This window comes from Aethalodelphis obliquidens, unplaced genomic scaffold (genome assembly GCF_003676395.1).
Source record: "Aethalodelphis obliquidens isolate GAN/ISIS:26980383/991018 unplaced genomic scaffold, ASM367639v1 scaffold12, whole genome shotgun sequence".
Taxonomy (NCBI): Eukaryota; Metazoa; Chordata; class Mammalia; order Artiodactyla; family Delphinidae; genus Aethalodelphis; species Aethalodelphis obliquidens.
Genome location: NW_020837956.1, coordinates 41,737,132 through 41,749,583, shown reverse-complemented (window position 1 = coordinate 41,749,583; position 12,452 = coordinate 41,737,132).

Sequence of the window (12,452 nt, the reverse complement as noted above, 5' to 3'; positions counted from 1 at the left end):
TCCTAGACCCAGGAAATCAGCGATGAGATGGTGCTGCCCTGGCCCCGGAGCAGGCAGGCCCACGGGGAGGGGGCCGGCTGGTGGACATGGCAGTGGAGGGGTGGGAGAGGGGGCTGGGAGGAAGCCCAGGGGACCAGGCGAGCTGGCTGCCCCCCACCCACGCACGCGAGCCCAGGACACCCCCTCCCTTGCAGCCCTGCACTGCTCCCCCAGGTGCTGGGTGGGGAGCGGCCACCAGCCCCAAGGCCCCGGCCTGACCTTGGAGGTGCTTCCCTCCAGGCTTGCCGACCCCAAGTCTCCCCGCTCGCCCCCCATGTCCCGCCCCAGCACGGGGCTGCCGACACCCACACCTGTCAGCCCACCCAGCCTCCGGGCGACCTGTGCCGGTTCCCTCGGGGACACTCGAAGCCCGAAGGGACGATCACTCGAACAGGTTTTCTCTTCGTGTCAATATTTTCGGGAAACAGCCCTTTTGCTCGAGTGCTCTCAGGAATACGATTAACATAATTTCCTTCGCTTTCTCGAAATTTGATGTTTACAAGGCTATCTTGGCAAGAGCATACCGCAGGCTGGCGGGACCCGATGCTGAAACGCTGCTCTTACTTTTCATATTGACATTGCCATCGAATAACCTGGTGCTCTGCTGTGCTGTTCCCAGCCACTTCTCTGGGGCATTTTGAAGGGAAATGCAGGTATTTCCTGAATGGAAAGGAGCCCCACGACCTTTGGGTCTGCCAGCGGGGCTGGCTCTGTACACGCCTTGGCCATCGTACCCTCTGTCCAGCACTGGGGAGAGGATTTGTTCTTCAAATGTCAGTTCGTGCTTCACCTCCTCCAGGAAGCCCTCCTTGCCTTCTTGCTCTTGGCCCTTTGTCAACAGAGTTGAATCATTCTTTCTCTGAGCTACCATTATACTGCCTCAATATTTGTGTTATTTTGCTCATAACACTATACCAAAGGCCTCTGCTTATATATCTGCTTCTCATACTAAATGATAATGTCCTTGGGGCCAGAACCGAATCTTACTCATCTCTGCAGCCGCACGGCTAGAAGGGTACCTGGCACCCAGTGAGCTCCCCCGGCCGGCAGTCTGTAAACCGGCCCCAACACCTCCTGGTGCTCACATCCCTACGGAACCCCCTTGTCTTGCCTGCAGGCTGGACCTAGGGATGCTTCTCTAATCGAGAGAACAGAGCGAGAAGTGACCGATGACACTCCTGAGATTTGGTGACAAAAGGCGGTGACTGTCTTCCTCACGGGCCCACTGTGGTCCTCAGGGCCCGGCCCCGGGGAAGCCGCCGCCGTCTCATGCTCTCTAATGACCAACCGAGTCTCTGTCTTAGTGAGACTCTAGCATCTCGCTCTGATGGGAGCCTGGCAGCCGGGGCTGGGCCGACACAGAGTGCAAGCCCCCCACACACCTCCCCACACGCTTTGTCGCATTTGATTTCAACTGTGCAGTGAACATCATACCTAAAGACTTTTGATTATTTCATCTACAAAAAATAGTATGACCGACGGTGAGAAAGTGACCTTCTGTTCCGCACCCAGGCAAGCGCTGAGGGTCAGCCTGTACCCAGACCCAAGCCAGGGAGCGGGGCTCCAGGGCTCGATGGGCTGAGCCTTTCCCGTAACGAGGAAAGCGGTGCGGCCCAAGCACTGCTCCCCCTTCTCCCGAGGTCTTATCAGAGTCCCGCTGGGGTGGGTTTCTAGCGCAGCCGCGTCCAGGCTGGCGGGGGAGGGCGGCGCAGGGCCGGGATGTCCAGCTATGCCACCACCCTCCTACGCCACTGCCGCCTGGCTGCCAGGAACACTGAGAACAGAGCCTCGGGCTTCCCCCAAGACAGAGCTGAGGACCAGGGAAGTGGGGGGAGACTGCTCCTTCCCAGGGGCCCAGGTAGAGCCCCCTGCCCTCCAGATTCTGGAGGAAGGTCAGTGGAGAATGTCGGGGTAGCAGTCCTGCCCCGCGTGGGCCTGCCCCAGGCCGGAAGCATCCCAGAGGACCAGGCTGGAGCACAGGCTGGCGTTACATTTCCAAGGCAGAGTCTCTGGGCATGAAACTCACCCTCCAGTTACTTCCTTTCCTGCCAACATCGCAGTTCATCATCGGATAGTAACAAGGGCACCTCCCATCTTCCCAGCACGCTGACCTCGGTTGTCTTTTTGGAGCAGCTGGTGAGTGGACAGCAGGACTTGGAAGCACATGAGGGGGCCGCCCCCATTGCTCCCCGGCTGCCCTCTCACTCCGCCCAGGGCCCCATGCCATCCGTGGACGGAGGGACCACAGGCTGCCCTGGGAACGGGCCCCAACCCTGCTTCAGACGGCGTGGCGGGGGGGGGGGGGGGCAGGAGCTCCAGAGCACGGTCTGCGCCTCCGGCTGGGGTGGGCACAAAGGGCTCCGGAGGCCTGAGACCCAGGCCTGCCGTGGCCGCGCGCCCGGGGCTCTCGCCTCTGCCTGCGAGCCTCTCTCCCCTCCCCCACGAGACAGAGTGCACAGGCTTCCAGCCTGACAAAGAAGACGGCCACATGCGTGGACCGCCTCTGCTTCTTAGAACCGCACTGCCACCGCGGAAGTTCAAAGGGAAGAGAGGCAGAGAGACATCAAGGAATCTCTGGAAGATGCAGGCCGGTGAGGGGGCGGCTTGACGGAGGAGAAGAGAAGGAAAGGAGGAACACCCGGCGCCCCAGGCCAGAGCGAGAAGCACAGCGAGCCCAGCCCGTCCGTCCGGAGCCCAGGGAGGCCCCGCCGCGGCCGCAGGTAGAGACAGTGGCGGTGCTGGGGCAGCAGAGGGCTTCGTGCAGAAGCCACAGCTGCTGCCTTCCGGCTCCGCTCTCCACGCTGACCACGTCGGGTAGCACACACAGCCCCTTGTTGTCACCGAGCTTGGATCCCAGCTGGGAAAATCAGATCATAAGTGAGCAAATAAAAATGTACATAAAATGGAATGAGGAAAGCACACGTGGTGCTAAAGCCAGGTGGAGATTTCAAAGAGAGGGCAGAGTGGGGACAGGCTCAGGGAGAGCGCGACACGCCAGGTGGCTGGGGCAGGACTGGCGTCCGGCCCCGAAGGGAGTGTCGGGTGTTTATTCTAGATCAGTGGGCAAGGGAGCCTCTCCACAAAGGGGACATTTGGGCCAAGAGCGGGAAGGAAGAGGCCAACCGGGTGGAAATCAGGGAGGAGACTCATCCGGAAAGCAGAGATGTGAAGCAGAGGCCCAGGAACATGAAGCAAGACACGCTCAGCAGGCTCTCGGGGCCTGAAGTTGGGCCCAGCGTCCAGCAGCATGTCGGCACATTTTGCTAAGTGAATACCTCTCGAGAAGGTGCACACAGCTGGGTACCATGCGTGAGGCCAGGCCACGCGGGCTCTGTGAACCGGGGTGAGCAGGCCTCACACCCATCGCAAACCAAACTGGCAGAAGCCACAGTCCTCACTGTGATGGATTCTCAAGGTCGTCGGTGGAGATGGGGGCGTGTCTTGACCACGGAAACACACCCTCTGGGCCCTGCGGCACCTCCTCCCGGGGTCTCTCCCAGAGATGATGTGAGAGAGAAATCGTATTTCCCGCCCCGCTCTCTGAGCACACTCTGCTCTGGTCCTCTCTACCCCTGCAGCCCTGGGCCGGCTGCTCCAGGATATTTGAGCTGAACGGCCAGGTTTTGCTGGAAGGAGGTCGCTCTGGGGCACACAGCTAGATGCAGAGCTTGGCCTGGTCATGGGCCCACCAGAAGCCCTTGGCAAACAGAGCTGCCAAGTCTAGCAATTCAGCTGCTCGCAGTAATGCCGGTGATTTTTGCCTCCATGTCATTTGCTTGTTTATTTTTTCATTGTGTTTAGAATCTAGATGGAGAAGGAAGGCACTATGTACTGAAGACGCCCTCAAAGATGCCAACAGAAGTGAAAGGACCACGACCCACCTATGGACATGTCCAACCACAGATGCTATCACGTGGATGAGTAACGTACAAAGGTTCTCACCGTGGTTGTTTTGGCCAAGAATTGGAAGTAAACTGAATTACGTCAATTAGAGAGAAGCTGGAAAAAATGTATTACATCTGCACTAGAAACCATTATATAGTCATTAAAAATAATTAGCTGTACTGGGTAATTTAAGGTGATTTCCACAAGTTGATTTGGAGCGAGAAAACAAGAGGCTGAAACTATGTATTAGTGATACTATTTTCATAAATCAATCTTGAGAATATGTTGTACGTGTATTATATGGGGGAGATATGAAAAGACAGATCAGGTTATTGAATACGGCTTATGGCTAGGGAAGCAGGTTCACTGATCTTCTCATTTCTTTTGCTCTGTTTTGATAGATGTAGAGTCAGAACTCATCGTTTAGAGGAGAGAAATCAAGTAACAGAGACAAAAAGTACATTAAAGATATAGAAGTAAACAGAGAAAAACAAGCAAATAAAAAGGTGATAATGATAAGAAGCAGATGCCGACTCACCCTGGACCCACCTCCGCACACTCAGCCAGTGGGCGACCTGCGGGGCGCATGGAGCCCGCACGGGACGGAGCACCCAGGGCACCCTGAGCTCAAGGCCGCCGTCCCACGGGCGCCTGGACACGCAGTCCCCTCTGCACGTCACCCTGGACAGGGTGGAGGGAGGCCTGGGGAGTGAGCCCTCCTGTGTGACCACGTGGTGAGTCTCCACCTCACTCCGTGGTGTCTGCTGACCAGAAGCATGTTATTAGGAACAGAAAGATAAATATTAAAACGTCTAGGAGAGGGGCTCCCCTGGTGGCGCAGTGGTTGAGAGTCCACCTGCCGATGCAGGGGACACGGGTTCGTGCCCCGGTCCGGGAAGATCCCACATGCCGCAGAGCGGCTGGGCCCGTGAGCCATGGCCGCTGAGCCTGCGCGTCCGGAGCCTGTGCTCCGCAACGGGAGAGGACACTGCAGTGAGAGGCCCGCGTACCGAAAAAAAAAAAAGTCTAGGAGAGGCGGGAAAAGACGGTGCACAGAAACTGCTGCTTCCGTGAGAAGCCGTTTGACACCATTGGTGCTGCTGGAGGAGCCCAGCAATCAGCACCCTTCCTCTTACCAGAGCTCTGAGCTGATGGGGCGCCGGACAGACCCCGGACAGACGCCGGACAGACCCCGGGCAGGGCAGAGGACGAGGGTCAGGAGTGAACGGCGGGCTTCTGATTCCCAGACCCAGATTTAGACCGACAGCCCCGCGCAGTGACCTGCTCCTACACACCTCCCGGCAGGGAAACCGACCACTGTGGAGGCCAGGCCCCAGGAGGGAAGCAGAGGGAGCTCAAGCCTCATGGCCAAGTCACCAGCTAGTCGACCTGCCGCCCCTCTCAGAGAGGAGAGAGCCAGGGTGACGTGTGGGAAAGGCCTCTCTGGGACAGTCCTCCCAGCTGGCAGCAGGAGCGGGACTCCACGTTTTCCCCAAAATATACAACTTGATTTTCTCCTCTTTGCATATGGATTACTTTGCTTTCAACAAATATTAGCTTAAAAACGGTGAAAACAAAGAGACTGCTCAGACCATTTCCTGTCCCCTTGTCACTGGCCTTCCCTGAGTAACTGGGAGCCCTGGGCTCGCACAGCGGGAGCTCTGGCGTCCTCCCGAAGGAGGTCCTGCTCCAGACCCCGCCCCCAGCGAGCCGACCTCGGTCCCCTCAGCCAGGCCTCCCTGATGGTTGTGACAGTGGCCTGCTGCGTCGTGGGGAAGCCGGACTTGGAACTCAGTGTCCCTGCCGATGTGAAATCGTGAGTTGAGCCCCCCTCGTAGGGTTCAGAGGGATCTGAAATGACCGCCGTGGCGGGCAGCCCCCGGCCCCTGCCACCTGTCCCAGCAAGGGCGCCCACACGCTCGGGAACAAGCACTTGCCGCCCCAAAACCAGGAGTGATGAGCAATTCATGTGAAGATCCTGGAGGAATCTGCACTAATTGAAAAGCAGATGGAGTTTTAAGAAAAACCTACCCAGGCTGCAAGCTTCAGATTATTATAAACCCGGGTGCATTTTTATGAAACAATCCAAAATGCAAAGCAGAACAGAGGGCCCGTGTGGTTTCCGCGCCCTCGGTGCACAGCCGCCCTCAGACCCACTGACTGAGCCGGACAGGGCCCCAGGCCCTGCAGGAGAAGCCGTGGCTCCCAGAGCAGCCAGGGCAGCGGGCGGGCGAGCCCCAGGGACGGCTGCACCAGGACACAGGATCCAGCTGCACGTTAGCACAACCTTCTAAAGAGAAAGCTCCCACCAGGGTGGGCACCACCTCACGGCCAATCCACCCCCAGCCCTTGAAGACCTCCTGGCAGAGGGGGGGACACCGCAGGGTGAGTCCTGAGCTGACTGGGGGAAGTAGGACGTCCCGTGCCTTCCTGCAGCCTGACCCCAGCCTCTGTGTCCCCAGATCCCTGGGATTCTCCTCTGGACTTAACATCTCACATCCGGGCTTTTCTTTCCCTTCACGAGCTCTTCTTTCCTCCCTGGAGTCCACAGCCTGCCCTGCAGTGACAAGTTTCTGTGTTACCTTGAGCCCAGGGTTGAGTAGGACACCCCCGAGAGCACCCAGACCTTGGGGTCGGCCATGGCCCTTGGGTTCCAGGGGAGAGCGGCGCGTAGCCGACCCCTGTCCCCAGACCACCCCCCGCCCCCGGCAGGGAGATGCCAGGCGTGATGCCAGATACCCCAGGTGCTGTCACAGGAGACAGCGAGAGTCATCGGAGCAGCAGTCTGGGTGGGAAGCACGGGAAAGGCTATTTGCAGTTGACAAAGAAAGGCCATAGGGCTTGGGAGCTGCACGGTGCTGGGAAGGCGGCGAGGGGAAGGGGGCTCCCTCCCCACTGGGGCTCATCCGCCCACCAGCCCTAAAAGCTGCCCCCACTGCCCCGCCTCTGAGACCCCCATTTTCCACGAAGCTCTCCTCTCTCATCCGACCCTCCCCTGAGCAGAGATTACCTGCTCTGCGAGAACTTTTCATGCCTCTGAACAGACCACGTGCACATTTTCACAGTTCCCTCGTAAAAGATGTACTGGCAGACCCCAAAATGAGCTCGGGGGAGGGGGCGCGGGGGGACGTCCTCAGAATTCCTGGGTTTCCTGTAATTGCCCACGCTCTTTTCTCAGCATCAGACATGCCTGGCCCTGCCCTGTGGTGTAATAGGCTCCAGGGCCCCGGAGGGGCACTGAGGGGTCTGCCGGGGGCCAGGTCACCCATCGGGCAGAGCCACCTGCTTCGGACCTGAGTCTCCTATCTACCAGCTGTGGGCCTGCGGGCGAGTTACTCGGCCTCTCTGTTTCAGCTTCCTCTTCTGCGACGTGGGGCAGATACCGCCCCCCTTGAGCTTCCCTGTGAAGCCGTGATGGGCACTGTCAAGCGCTGGGCTGGAAGCAGGGCTGCCGTTCATTCCTGGGTTTTTCCTTCCAGCTGCGCTGCCTGCGAACCTCTGCGCCCACGCTTCCCAGAGAGATCGCACGTCCCCCCTCCCCCCGCCCCGTTGCCATGGAGACAGAGACGAGCGCAGAAAGGCAGGCTCAGCACAGTGGCTGGGCTCTCCTCCCCCAGGAGGGCTCCCTGTCAGCTCAAGGCAGTGAAGGCTCATTAGCAGGGGAGCCTTAGGCCGTCTGCCCACAACTTCCCAGGGCCCAGCCTGGCCCCGAATCTGCAGCCCCTCCCTCCCTGGTGCAGAGCTGGAGGTCACCCAGACACCCTGCTTCCATTTCTCTGTGTAAGTCCCTCCCAGAAAAGCCCAGACCTGCGTCTGAGTTGGCCTGAGATACAGCTAAACGAGCCGGAGCACCTCTAAGGGAGGCCTTGAGCGATCGGGGCTCAGATCTGTGCAGGGGTGCGTGTGTGTGTGTGTGTGTGTGTGTGTGTGTGTGTGTGTGTGTCTGCAACTCTGCCTGCAAAGTCAAGCTTTTTGTTCTCAGGTGCGGTCTCCGCAGGCCTCCGTTTTGGAGTGATCTGAACAATGGCCCCCAAAGATAGCAGGTCCCAATCCCGGAGTCTGTGGATGTGACCTTACGAGGAGGAAGGGTCCTTGGAGACATAATGAAGGACCTTGACGTGGAGAGACTGTCCTGGATTATCAGGGCGGGGCCTAAATCCAGTATAAACAGGCTTAGAAAAGAGCAGCAGAAGATTGAAGATTCAAATCACAGGGAAGAGGGTGATGTGAAGACGAGGCAGAGACGAGGGATGCGGCCAGCAGCCCGGGACACCCGGTACCTAAGAAGCTGGGGAGGCGGGAAGGACGCCCCCGAGCCTCACACGTGGACTTCTGCCTCCGCAGCTGGAAGGGACACAGCCTTGCTGTTCAGGGCCACCCATCCTGTGGCCATCTGTGGCGGCAGCCACAGGACCATCACGCAGAGAATAAAGGTGCAGACTCTGAGAACTAGCGCAGGCCGTCCATCCAGCTCTGTCGCCTCTCCCCACGTGACTCGCAGCGGCCAGCCTGCACCCTTTGTGCAGGAGCCCCACCTTTGTCCAGTTCAGAGCGTTCCTCTGAGCTCCAGGTGCAAATATCCCCAAACCAGCTCAGTATTCCCATTGAGATGCATGAAGGACATCCCAGGTATGACACGTCCAGAAGGATGGACACACCCTTCCCCACACCCACACCTCAAAAACCATGTTTTCTCCATTTTCCCGGAGGTGTGGGCTCGCTCCCCTTTCTTCACGCCCACTAGTCAGGCTGAGAACAAATTACAGTGATTCCCACTCCAGAACAGGTCTTACCTCCGATCCCCGCTTCGGGCAGCCATGTCTCCTCTGAGCAACCCCGAGACACCCCCAGGTGCCTCCAATCCCCCTCTTCCACCTGGCAGCCGGAGGCCACCCTGAAGCAAAGGTCTGGGCAGGCACCCTTCTGCACCGCTGGTAACACTGCCAGCTCCCTGACGCCCTGCCCCCTTCCCCGCCACCCCCGTTATCCCTCAGGGAGGTGACAGCACCGCCTCCCTCCTCGATGCTCTGCTCACAGCATGGGGGTGAGACCCCCGCCTCGGGCGCTCTAAAGCCACACTGCCCTGGATGAGGGCACTGCTCCCCAAGGCCTGGGAGACCTCGAGAGGATGGCAGTGGAAGCAGGGTGACAAGAGATCCCAGGGCGATGCCAGTCAGAAAGGCCATAGCCTGTTTGGTTAGGGACGGAGAAGACTCACCTGCCAGCCCGCTCAGACCCTCATGGCAGAACATGAGGACCGCAAAAGGGAGAGGACTCGACCCGCCCCCGCCGGCAGACTGCTCTGGGAAGCGGTGAGCACACGGGCCAGAGACCTCGGAGCGGACGGCCACATACCCTGTGTTTAGGGAACAGCGTTCACTCAGTTTCGCCCCTGTGCATCATCTAGTAAAGACTGTTTTCTCAGCAGAATCTGCTGCGTGAATGAATGAGGAGGCCCATCGAGGCAGCTCAGGGCCCCTCTGCTCTAGGCCCAGCCACAGATTTCCGGGGAAATCGGGGAAAAGCAACCCCTAATTTACCAAACTCAGGATTGATTCTGTAGGTTGGGCATTCGGACCGGGCACAGCAGGGGGGCCAGCCTCTGCTCCCTGAAGACTCAGATGGCTGGGAGCGACTGGAATGGCTGGAGGGCTCTTCCCTCACGTCTGGCACCTGAGCTGGGATGACTCACAGTGGGACTCGGCTGGCCTGTTGACCCAGTGTCCACATGTGGCCTTTCTCTGGGGCCCAGGCTCCCCCAGCTTGTAGGGTCCCAGAGGCCGTGTCCACACGAGCACCCCCAAACCCGGGCAGAGCGCCCAGCTTGGAAGGTCACCTTGCTCCCAGTCCTCTGTGGGTCAAAGCAGTCCCACGCCCACCTGGACCCGAGGCAAGAGGCCACAGGTCCCATTCCTAGAAGACAGACAAAGAGCCGTGGCCATCACTTTAAACTGCCAATACCAGGAGCCCAGAGGTGGAGGCACAGAGGCCTGCGCTGTGTCGCAACCACGCCCCCTCGGCCCCTGTCCTCTGACCCCTACAGCTCGGAAAGGCAGGGAGAGGCCCGGGAGCCAGAGATGCCGCCTGGATTCAGAGCACACGGTCACAGGGAGCTGCTACGTCCTCCCACGTGGAAGCCAAGCATTGCACAAGGCCGGGCAGGCTTTTGCCAACAGCTCGGCTTGTGGGATCAGAACCAGCATTCCACCCGTTGCTCTCCCAGTGTCCCAGGCTGCAGCGCAGATTCTGGGCAGGACTAAATCCGTCCCTTAGCTCCTCTTTGGTTTCCCCTACGAAATGAATACAACGGTTACAACAGTTTCGATCTGGATGTGTGGATATCTTCAGGGCAGGAATATAGAGGTGGACCCCACTTTGGCTGGAAATACCAGAGAAGCAACAGGATTCAGATTCTGCTTTCCAGACTTGGGAGCCTTGCTTGCTGTGACCGACTGTCAGCTGAACTGCTTGTGTGGTTCCCAAAAGCTACACGTGAAAAGATGAACCATAAGTCAGCAGTACGCCCCAGAAAGATCCTTAGCCTGTGAGCACTGAATTTTTTAAAATACTCATACCCAGAATCTTAAAATGCAGCTCCTCTAAAGACACAAGCACTGCGTGATTGTCTCTTTTTAGATCTGCAGGCACGTGGCAGATTCACATGCCCGTATCTGAGCGCAGGCGCTCTGGGGCAGCTGGTCTCCGCGGTGTGCAGGCTGGCAGGGCTGGAAGGGAGACAGTTGTGTGCCAGGTCCTCCAGTGCCGGACGCCTGTCAAGCTGTCTGCCGAGCTCAGGCTCATGGAGCAGCGATTCTGCTCTGCGGTTGGGGGTGGGGGAGCTGCCCCTGGCGCCATCCTGCGTCCTGGGCAAGGGAGTGGGACCCTCTGTGAGGCCCGGCCACTTGTCCACGCTGCCGCCCACTCCCGAAGGGCCGAAGTTGCCCTGGTTTGTCAAGATCAATCCTCTTCCTTAAATCGCCACTGCTTGAGGGAGTCCATCACGGCTGGCCGAAATGACAGAGGTCAGTCTTAAAACATTAATTTAAAGCTCTAAAATGATCTGCTAAGGTTAGACACAATTCCGATGAGCACCTAGTTTCTCTCTTAGAACATCGTTGGCTTCAGCAGGGAGAAGGAGTGCAGAGCTGATGATTTGCACGTGGGGAGCTCAGGACCAGCGGGAGCCTGTCTGGAACGGCTCCGTCTCCGATTTAGAAGGCGTCCCCAAGAGTGGGAATCATAGATCAATAACTTGGTGCAATTCTTTAGAGCTGAGGGAAAGCGTGCTGGGTGGTTCTGCGTGATGCGGAAGGGGAATGTCTTCCTGGCTTTGGGGGAGTCGGGGCTGACCAGCAAGATGCCTGCTAGAGGTGGGACACGTGGGCTCGAGTGGTGCTCTGTCACAGCAGGCTGAGCTCTGTGGGCTCTGGGTACCTCGCCTCCCCCCACCCCCACTCCCGGGCAGCACAGCAGAGGCCCTGTGCACGCTCGTCTCTGATGGAGACTTACAAGGGAGGCGAGGCCCGGGGACGGTGCGGAGAGACAGCCCAGCCAGCACCGCAGGGCAGGGAGCCGGGGGACGGCTGGACAGACTGACCCTGGGCATCTTCCGGGCGGCACGGGCTCGAAGCCAAGACTCCTGTGCGCCTGCGGCAGCCTGGGTGTTGGATGCAGCCCAGAGACAAAGGCAAAGCCCAGTATCCTGTCACCTTGCTTCAGGGAGGGAGCAGGTGGGAAGCAGATCTCAGTAAGCGATGAAGGTCGACATTCACAAGATTCAGGTCAGCCAAGGAAGATAAGGCAAGAAATAGAAGCCCACACACGTGCCAAGGTCAGCACTCAGGGGCCCACCCTAGGAGAAGCTTACCAGGTCAGCACCCGGGGAGTCTTCTCACAGGAGGGCCCGGAAGTCCGGAAGCAGACACTGGCAACCCCTGCTGTGCCAGGCAGAGCACCTGGTAGATTCTCCTAATGCGGAGGGTTGGTGGAAGGAGGGAGGGAGGGCGACACACCATGGACCAAGGCAGAGGGGTCTCTGCACCACGACTAGAGGTGCTCCTCAAAGACGGAGAGCTAGGGGGGACCCTAGAGACGGCCCAGCTCCCTGCCACCAAGTGTGCTTGTGAGAAATGCAGGCTCCCAGGCCCCACCCAGCTCTGCCTTTGGACAGGGCGCCCAGCAGTTTCACATGCACTTCAAGGTGTGAGAAGCACAGACCCAGGTCAGCCTCTGGGGAAGAGGTAGGGCACATGCCCGTGGCCTAGAAGAGAGGGGAAGATTGCCCCCGGCCAGCCAGCAGGCTGTGAAACCCAGCCTGCGTCTCCCTGTGTGACGGGGAGCTCAGCTGCGAGAACACTCAGGGGGATACCACAGGGCTGTGCAGCAGGAAAGGAGCTGGACACCATGTGCCTCAAGGCAGGTGACATGGACACAGAGCTGTGTATGAGGGAACAGTTCCAACAGCCAGAGCCACAGCGGAGGGAGCCACCTCTACAGTGGGTTAGAGCAGGGGTCCCCAACCCCCGAGC